The following is a 10,688-nucleotide window of genomic DNA, read 5'->3' as shown; positions in this document are numbered from 1 at the left end:
GAAAAACAGCCATACAGGAAGCCCCAAAACCACGAACTAAACAACAAATTATGTCCTTTCTGGGACTGTGTAACTTTTGCAGAGAATGGCTACCAGACTATGCAGCCATTGTACAACCTTTGCAATCTATGATCTATGGCAAAGACTTGACTTTAAAAGACAAAATCATATGGACTAAGGAAGGAGAAGCAGCATTCACAGAGCTAAAATATCTGCTTCAAACAACAGTCCCCTTAGCTCTGCCGGATTATAGCCAGCCTTTCACACTTTGTGTAGATGCATGTAAGGGTTATATGAAAGCTGTATTAACCCAACCATTTGGCTCCAAAAACAGACCTTTAGCATTTTATTCTAAAAAATTGGATTCGGTGGCATCTGGATTTTCAAATTATCTGCAGAGTTGCATCACAGCAGCAGAAGCTGTGAAACAGACAGCTGAAATTGTGCTGTGCCACACGCTCACTGAAAGTTCCTCATTCAGTGTCACTTGTATTGCTACAAACTTCAGTTCCTTTCTTGACTCATGCAAGGCATATTACGTTGACCTCATTGTTACTCTCACAACCAAATATAACTCTGCAAAGATGTGGTCCACTGAACCCTAGCATGCTAATTCGAACAGCAGAAGATGGGAAACCACATTCTTGCAAAACAAAGGTTGAGGAAGATACAAAACCTAGGCAAGACATCTCTCAGACACCTCAGGAAAACTCACAAATAATATTTGTAGATGGATCAGCATCAAAAGATGAATATGGAAAAAACGGAGTTGGTTATGCAGTAACCACTGAAACTAAAATTATAGAATCGCAGGCCCTGCCCCATACATGCTCAGCACAGACTGCAGAGCTGTATGCTGTTATCAGAGCGTGTGAACTATATGAAGGAAAAATCCTAACCATCTACACAGACAGCCAATATGTATTTGGTTCTGTTCACCATTTTGCTAAAATATGGGAAAATAGAGGGTTTAAAACATCAGCTGGAACATAATTGACACATTTTAATCTGTTAAAACGACTGCTGTTAGCTATCCAGCTACCTGCAAAGATAGCACTTTGTAAATGTAAAGCGCATCAATCTGATGAAACCTTGGAAACGAAGGGGAACACCTTTGCTGATATTTCTGCTAAAATAGCTTCGAGGCTTCCCCTCCCTTTGAAAATGTCAGATCTCTTATTTATAGATACAGATGTGCTGAAAGATTCACAACAATCTGCACAAGCTGCAGAAGTTAAATCTTGGCTGAATAGAGCGGCCATAAAGAAAGATGACATTTATCATTTGGAAAATAAGCCAATATTACCAAAGAATTTATACAAGACGGCAGCCCATGCGACACACGGGGTTTCCCATGTGTCGAGAGGGGGAATGATACACTTAGTAAATCTACATTTCCATACCATAATTTGTTCTGACTATGCAAAACACTTTTGTAGATCATGTATTATTTGCTGCAAACATAATCCACAGGGGAACATGAGATCCAAAAGAGGCCAGTTCCCAGCAGCAATTCATCCCTTTCACACGATACACATGGATTTCATAGAGTTATCATGGTCAGGGGGACAGAAATAATGTTTAGTGGTTATAGATGCATTTTCAAAGTGGGTTGAAATGTACCCTGCAAAACACTGTGATGCGCTCAGTGGCGAAGAGTTTAGTGACACATTTCTTCCCTACATATGGTATCCCACAAATCATAAGATCAGATAATGGGACTCATTTTGTAAATAATGTAATAGAACTGTGCTCTAAAGCATTAGGGTTTCAGTTAAAAAAACATTGTTAAATTATGGATGAGAATAACTCCAAATCAAACTGGACTCATTCCATTTGAAATAGTACATGGCAGACCTTTTCCATTGCCATCAGAAATGGATGACATAGGAAAAGCACAGCAGGAAACATCATTAGCTGAATGGATGAATAAAATGTTACAAACAAAAGAAGTACAGTTGTCCAGTAGTCTGCCAGTAAATTTTGCTCCGATTTCACAGAACAACCTGAGGCCTGGGGACCTGGTCCTGATTAAGATACTTCACAGAAAGGATTGGAGTACCCCCTGCTGGATAGGGCCATATTGTGTTCTCCTGACCACACCAACAGCTCTGAAGATCGCAGAGAGACCATCCTGGATCCACAAAAGCCACTGTAAGCTAATATTGCCGTTACAGGAGCCAAACCAACCGACGGGGTAACAGGGGAAAGAACAGGTACAAAGGGGTTGGAAACCCATATGGCCCAACATCTCAAACCGGCGAAGAAAACAACTGACCTGTGCCCAATTTAGCATGGCTTTTTGTAACGTGTGGACAGGACTGATAAGCCTGAGCTTAAACCTGGTAGCAGGGCTCTTTCTCTGTGTAAGAAAGAATCCACAGGATGTAACATCACACAAGAAGAGATGGATGAGATGGACACTGGATCCAAAAAGCAGATGATTTTGATGACATGTTGTAAATTAATATATCTTCAATGCCTGAGTGTATTCATACTTGTACTTCATAAAATGACCTTATAGCAGAAAATCGAAAGAAGTTGCTATTTAAGTGAAATGAGAAAAAGTGCAATGATGATATGAACAAGGCTTGTTTTAATTCTTTTATTTTATTTTTTATTACATTTTGTTTCTTTGTTTTATTATATTGTTTCACTCTGCCATGATTGGTGGTTCCCTAGGGGCGGAGGAACCGTGTAAGTGTTTCCCACAAAATAATCTGTTTTCCGTCCAGTGGGTTTGTGCTTACACAGAGTGTTTCATTTTACATGTATTTACTCATGACTTATTCATGATAAAACAGGGGGGAACTGTTAGGGTTTTTATGACTTTTTGTATTGTTTACCACTCATCTAAGTGCTTTTTCCTCCTTACATGTTACAGGAAGGGAGATGGTCACAAGAATGAGTTATGCTTTTATTCTTTTATTATTTTACTAGCAGCATCTGGGGGCTGTTCACCAGGTCCCCACTTCTCACTTCATCTGTTTGTTTATAATCAAGACAGATTAACCCTAACCTCTCTGACTCCCCCCCAACACACACACACACACACACACACACACCCACCCTGAATGATGTTTGAACTGTGTGTGACCAAGCATGTATAAATAAAGAGAGAGGGGGCTAATACTTCGTAGTTTGTATTGCACAGCTACCCTTGACCCAAGTATAACTGATTCTGTGTCGTTCCTTACCTCTGAGTTGACTAAATAATACCTATCACATACCATGGAGTGTGAAGCGACTGAATTGTCATTGATGCTGGTTGAGGCAAGTGTGGTAGGCCTACATCCAAAATATATAACCACATTTTATAACACTATAATTATTATTTCATATCCAATTAATATAATTACTATTACAAATTCATTTAGTAGAAATTATAAACATTGTAGAGAAGCGGAACCTTTTTTATTATTGTGGTCTAGCTCTCCCATCTGCATAGAGCAGTTACTGTCCGCATGTTTTACAGGGGGAAAGAAAAAAAAATTGTTGTCATGGTCTCTGAGTAATTCGGGACCCGTAACACAAGCTGTTAATTACGTTCATGTTTGAGTGGCAACGTATTTATCCGGCCAAATATTAAGTGTTAAGCTAAAATAAAGGTGTTTAAGTGTAGGCTTTACACTTGAAGTGGATTAACTAAAGTTACTTTTATTCAAATGATTGATATGTAAAATTTAAAACTGCTTGAAAATGGGATGTTGTTGTGCTGATGTTAAATGAATGAGTCTCAAATAGATTGGTTCCCCTCGTTCATAAAGAGCTGAATCGGGTCGTTCGTTAACGTTACATCACAAGCAGGATGCAGAAATACAGCTGACATCTTGCCGCCTACTCCGTTTTGGAGGTCAGAACACGTTACAATTCCTAAAAGAGACGGTTTGTTCTTTGCTTCAGTGACAAAGGGCCCATCTCGGTCTCAGAAATGAATTCCTTGCATCTGATAAAGTTTAACAGCCACGTTTCTTCACCTTTTCTACAAGGTGCAGTGTAAAAATGTGGCAATTTTGCTCAAGGTGAAGTACCAGAATACCAAGAAGTACATCCGGTTACTGTCCGGCTTCACCTTTTTGGATTTCATCGCTCAAGGTAAGTAGCCATCTCAAAGTTGCCCTCTTAAAAAATGAACACAAAGGATTTATGTATTTAGGATGGCTAAATACATAAATTTTGGTTTTCAATTTGAGTATCAACAGGCCAAAAAAATCCTTATTGTATTTGTATTGCATTACTGCTGTTGTTAATGACCTAAATTTAAAAAGTAGAGCTATTCAAACTTTATATTCAGAAATGCAAATCGCTTACTGCACCTTAAGATGAGCATTGTGTATTTAATTTTTTTTCCGTTTTCATAATTGTCTTCCAGTCAAATACGAGTTTGGCCTTCCTGATGCCACTGAGCTTGATGCTTTTGATGAAACCAACACAGTAGTTGAAGAAGACTTATTTTCTGAACTGATAGAGGCCAGTCTGGATATATGCCAGACAGTGTGTGACAGAATTCTTGATGCTGGTAGGTACATTTCTGTTATCTATAAATTGATAAAAAAAACTTTAAAAAAATCAGATATTGGTTGTCACCGTCAGTGAAAAGTGAGGAGTAACCTACTTTGATATTCATTAGAACATAATTCTCATAATTTAGAATTAGCCAAATCGATTCTGATCACATGACATCTATTAACTACCTAGCTCAGACACTGGTGGAAGACATCATTCTTGAGATGCAGGTTGATACTGGTCCAAGTCTAACAACACAAGAATACGTTTCAGAGAAAGGTATGTCTCATTATAAAATCAGTTGTAATAAATGTTCAGTGTTTTTCTGCTTCACAATTATCAGTTGAGATATCATGTCTTTGTACTGACTACTATAATAAAGTAGATTATCAAAAATTATATTTCAAAGAAAGATCTGCATCTAATTGCAAATAGAGTTTGAAAATGTGGGATCAGGTTTTATTTTTTTAACCAGTGTCTGGGCCACCACCAAATGTTACATTTTCAGGCATGTCAGTTATGTTTGGTTTATTTATTTATTTTAAGAGTTCTCTCCTTTAGATCATTCAACATCATCCTCCCTCACGGATACCAACACATCACTTTCTTCAAGTGATAACGACCCCTCTAGTCGAATAGATTAAGGAACTCCTATTGGCAGATGTACGTCCAGCTCTGAAGTCATACTCAGGCCTACCTCATAGGTTTCTGAGTCAGAAACTGCAAAAGAGGTACTCAAGGGAAGCATATGTAATTGACATTGCCGACCATCATAAAGTGTCATACTAAGTGAGTTTCTCATCAGAGTATTTATGACATTTAGAATGATTGAGTTTGGCCAATAGCTTTTACTCAATAATGTAAGGCAGATAAGAAACAACACTGTTTCATCACAAATTGGTTAGATTTATTTATTTATTTGTTTTGGCCAAAATTGCTGATCCATTTTGTGTGTCAGAAACCCTTCTGAATCAGTAATTTTCAACTTTTACTCTTAATCTTATGGTACATTGCTAATAATTGTATCTGGAAAGACTGATTTGCACACTGAAAACTTTATTTTCTCTTGCTTAAATAGATGGTAAAAAATGTCTTGCTTTACACACCTGGGGGTGAAGATGTTATTGAGGAGTACAAGGCAGAAAAGTCACTCACTCACTCACCGCACCTGCAGAAAGTTTGTCAACATATTGGCTAGCCATATGACTGACAGCCATGGGTGAGTGTTAAATGAATTGTTAGATTGTAAACTCGTACTCGTACTCGTCGTCTTCCGCTTATCCGGGACCGGGTTGCGGGGGCAGCAGACTCAACAGAGACGCCCAGACGTCCCTCTCTCCAGACACCTCCTCCAGTTCCTCCAGGGGGAGCCCAAGGCGTTCCCAGGCCAGCCGAGAGACATAGTCCCTCCAGCGTGTCCTGGGCCGTCCCCTGGGCCTCCTCCCGGTGGGACGTGCCTGGAACACCTCCCGAGGAAGGCGTCCAGGAGGCATCCGGTATAGATGCCCGAGCCACCTCAACTGGCTCCTCTCGATGTGGAGGAGCAGCGGCTCTACTCCGAGCCCCTCCCGGATGGCCGAGCTCCTCACCCTATCTCTAAGGCAGTGCCCGGCCACCCTACGGAGGAAGCTCATTTCAGCCGCTTGTATCCGGTATCTCGTTCTTTCGGTCATCACCTAAAGTTCATGGCCATAGGTGAGGGTAGGAACGTAGACCGACCAGTAAATTGAGAGCTTTGCTTTTCGGCTCAGCTCTCTCTTCACCACAACGGACCAGCACAGCGACCCCTCTAGCCAAGACCTACAGCATGCGCTGTGGCGGTTCGCAGCCAAGTGTGAAGCGGCTGGGATGAGGATCAGCTCCTCCAAGTCCGAGGCCATGATACTTGACTGGAAAAGGGTGGCTTGTCCTCTTCAGGTTGGAGGGGAGTTCCTGACTCAAGTGGAGGAGTTTAAGTATCTTGGGGTCTTGTTCACGAGTGAGGGAAGAATGGAGCGGGAGATCGACAGACGGATCGGGGCGGCTGCCACAGTAATGGGGGCGCTGTGCCGGTCCGTTGTGGTGAAGAGATTGTAAACTGTTGAGGTAAAATAATGCTATCACTGATATTCTTGCAGCCTCAACATCTCCCAGTCTGGATGTTGTGAGAAAGAACAGATGAAGAGCAGGAAATTAAGATTAACGCAAGTTTAATTTGGAAGATCATAAATCCAATGATTTCTAATGCAAAATGAATATGCAAAATAACACAAAGAAAGACTATTACATGAAGAAGAGAGAATTTACATAAGGAGAGAGAAGTTATATAAGGGCCCTTACAGAGAGAGATGGATTTTCAGCAAAGCATGGCTGTCTTTACCCAGATGTCTCTGTCATTACAAGTTTTCAGTACATCTTTATACTGTGGACTTCAAAGCTTACTGACTGTGCCTTCCCTTTTTCCATCAGGTGTTGTAAATCAGCCAAGCTTCCTTGTGGCATCTATACCACGGCCAAAAGTTGACATTTATTGCTTTATTGTCCCTACAGCCAGCTTTTACGGCTTGCAGCTGCCGAGAACTTAACCCCTGTTTCACCCTTGTGCCACCCTAACCCCTGCTGTGATCTCTCCCCACGGCTCACTCATGTTAAATCTCAGGTTAATGTTCTCACATGCAAACTAAACTAATAACATGAAATTACATGATTTTAATTCTCAACAAAACATATTAAGATTATGAATTTTCAAATTACATTACATTGAATTAACATAGTAATACAGGCGTTTTTCAATTGTATCTTCCTGTATTTTAAGAATGTGGTCTTTTTTCAGTTTATATGAGCATTGTCGTTAGATAACATCTATTGCGGTTTGATGCAGTATTAGCTGATGTGGAATATTATTTCTAAAGGAGGATGCCTTCCCGTAAACATAAGGAGAAGTATGCCCTGGGAATCGTAACACTCTTCCTTTCACTAAAGGATCCCTTTTCTCCAAAGGGCTATGTAAGTTTAAAACATAACTTCCAGAAAACACCAAATTTTACTGACAGTGATCTTGGGACTAGTTCAAAAATTTGCTGCTTCCGATACTTTTCAAAATAGATATGACATTCCTACATTCTTATATTTGTAAAAAAAACAAATTGTTGACACCACCTACTTCTAGCAAAATAGTTGAAACTTGAATATGCTAGAAAGTTCAACTCTGCCATAAGGATTGTCATTAGGATGCAAAATGAGTGAAAATGGTATTTTGCAATTTGAATGAATTTGGTCAGTGGGGTACTACACATGAATTAGAAATTGGCAAACCTACTTTAAAGTGATTATCCTTTTATTAATACCGTTACCACATTTTCTGTAAAACCATTTAAAACTTTTGTAATAATTTATAAATATCTTAACAGGAGCACTTCTATGATGCAGAGAAAGGCACTGGATATGTGTCATGGCACCTTAAGACTATTTCCAGAAATGCTGTAAAAAGACCAGCCAAGATGGCTACAGTGGCTCAAGCACAAGGACCAAAGCGCCGAAGATGGTAGCCACTTTGCCTGAGCAGCTTGATGGAGATGCCTAAAGGGAAGCCATATAGTTTCTCATTCACTCTCAGGATGAGGAAAGTGTGTTTTAGAAGATGAAGAGGACCTTTCAATATCGCCAAGACCTTGTGCATTACCCACAGAGAACCACAGATGTCTATAAAACATTTCCACGTTTTTTAAATGTCAAAGGGCTGGGGAGCTGACCTTTTCATTCATATGCATTCCATTGTTTTGTTGCTTGAATGTACACTACTCTGACCTCTTGGAATTTTGTGTATTTATATGCTTATGATCAACAGCTGAATCAAGACTTCCTTCTGCTGTTTGGAGTTGAAAAAGCCTCCAAGATGCTTGAAAAGTGGGACACAACATTCAGGCCTTAGGTTATCAATGAGGCCAAACACCTGACTCACTCAATTGAGCTATGCCGAATTCAAAATCTGCTGAGAAACTGACAATGACACCAGTAAGCTCATCAACATGATTTTTTAAAATAATTTTTTTATGACGATAATGGCTTGTTTCACCTCATTTTCCTCCTGATAGCCTGGGACAGTGACATGGCTTCTCTGCTGCTACTCCTCTATCTCCTGCCACCCACAGCTGGATGGAAGAGGACCAAGATAAGCCCCACTGAATGCAGTGGACAAAATGTTGCACTTTTACAAGGTATGCTGGTCTTATTTATATCCAATTAGCAAGTACTTTTATATGTATAAACTCAATTTAAAATTACTTGGAAAGGCATAGGCAAACAAAGGACTGAACATCTTCTTGTTGGCTACAATTCCAACAAGTCTTCAACAGCGAGGACTTCTTTGACTGACACATGCACACAGTTTACCATAGAAATCTAAACTTTTCTGGTGTACAGACCTAAGTGGCCAGTTAAACTAAGGTGTTATCTTTCTGTTTTCAGTCATGCTGCAGCTTGAATGAACACTTTCGGAGAAGAGATGGTAGACAACCATATATCCTTGCTGTTGGTCAAACCAGGAAAAGGATTGACACGTTCTACATTGTTGTGGACAAACAGCTCATCCCCTGCCAAGCCACAAGTTTGTTGGGTGCATTTGATGAACTGTTTGAATCCCACTGTGTTTAATGTGTCATACGATGAATACCTGGGCCAGCTCTTCACCTTCATGCAAACCACAGTCTACAATATCGATTTAGCAACAACAAATGAGTCTCCCAGTTTCGTGCTAAAGGCCTAAATTAAAGTACTTAAATGTTTAGGTGTTTAATTTGTCAAGCTTTGCATGTTCCTTGCCAGGCCTTGATCTCTCATTTAAGACTTGACCACAGTTTTTATCCTATGAGGTTTACGTTAGTTTGTGCACAAGATTGTTGTAGGTGTTAGTTTTCAACCTATTCAGGTTTCAAAAAATATTTAATTAGTTCTCATGAGAAGGTTTCTTCTAATGATGGAGATCCAGCAAGGCGAGAATCATTTGAAACTAATTTCCACATGCTCCAAGATACCTCAGAGTTTGCTGGAACAAGTGTCATGCAGAACAGAATCTGAGTATTTTGAGGACAATGGATCAGGCAAAAGAAACAAAGAAAAGACAGAAAATATTTGTGCTTCAATTATTGCTAAACTACAAGGAAGTGACATAGCAAATAGTGTTGTTTCATCAGTTGTTGGCGATTTGGAAGATATTGCTACTGAACTGCACTCTCTGGTTAAGCAGCAAGTACTGTCTGCTGTGCCTAAATATAATCCTGTAAGAGCTACATTAGAAACAGATCTGCAGACGTTTGAAAACCCATTTATTAACTTCAGTACTGAAAGTAAAAGGCTGAATTATTTCAACAAAAAATGGGGTGTTGTGGAGCGAGTCAAAAGATTTCTAGGAATTGTCTGGAGGCTGGATTCTGTCTGTAGCTGCTACTAACTATTTTCAGCCACTAGGTGTCGCCTGAGACCGTTCTCGGAGGGTAACAGGTGCGGCGGATTGAGATGATCACTTAGGGAGGTATAAAGAGGATTGGTTGCCAGTACATCGTCGCCTGAGCGTTTGGCTATGCAGTATTTCAACCTGGCCAGAATTATCTTGTCACAAGTTACCTGTCCTTGTGAAGTAACTCTTGTCTTTGTTTAGAGCTTTGATTCCGCCTCGTTTCCTGGAAAACTGGAGATCATACCCAATCAAACAAAGAAGAACCTGGACTACTTACCAGCTGCCAATCCGTCTGAGCTCCGCCAGGCCGAACCTCTCCACCCTCCGACGGTCTTCCAGTCTCCAGCCTCCGAAACCCTAGAACGCAGCTATCCGCAGGTCTGGACTCACCTCTCTCTCCCTGGTGGATCAAAACCCAGCTAGGTCTGTACTACAGTCTGTTAATTTCCAATTATCCTGCAAGACCATTTCTTACCATCCCTCTCTGTTGCAGTTTCCAGGCCCGAGCAGCGGCTGTCGTTTCCCACTCCAGTCTGTTAATAAACTTCCTAAATGGTTCTCTGTTCTCTGGGTGCTTCTGTTTATGTGGGTCAGATCAGCCTTTAACATTATGACAGGAATTTGATTTGATACAAGGCGAAATAAACAAACAGGTACTTATGATCAAGTCCCAGTGAACAATACATTTGTTTACATACCAATTTTGGAAACTATAAAATTCATGTGCCAAAACACTGATATTTGTAAT

The 10,688-nt window shown here is 40.2% G+C and overlaps 1 pseudogene; it reads left to right on the top strand.

The window, feature by feature from the left end:
* The first annotated feature begins 5,584 nt into the window (after positions 1 to 5,584).
* On the top strand, positions 5,585 to 10,363 carry LOC124859609 (annotated as a pseudogene).
* Positions 10,364 to 10,688: the final 325 nt, after the last annotated feature.

This window comes from Girardinichthys multiradiatus, chromosome 22 (assembly GCF_021462225.1).
Source record: "Girardinichthys multiradiatus isolate DD_20200921_A chromosome 22, DD_fGirMul_XY1, whole genome shotgun sequence".
Lineage (NCBI taxonomy): Eukaryota > Metazoa > Chordata > Actinopteri > Cyprinodontiformes > Goodeidae > Girardinichthys > Girardinichthys multiradiatus.
The sequence above is the reverse complement of the archived record's forward strand: the minus strand, read 5'-3'. Positions and strand labels throughout refer to the sequence as shown.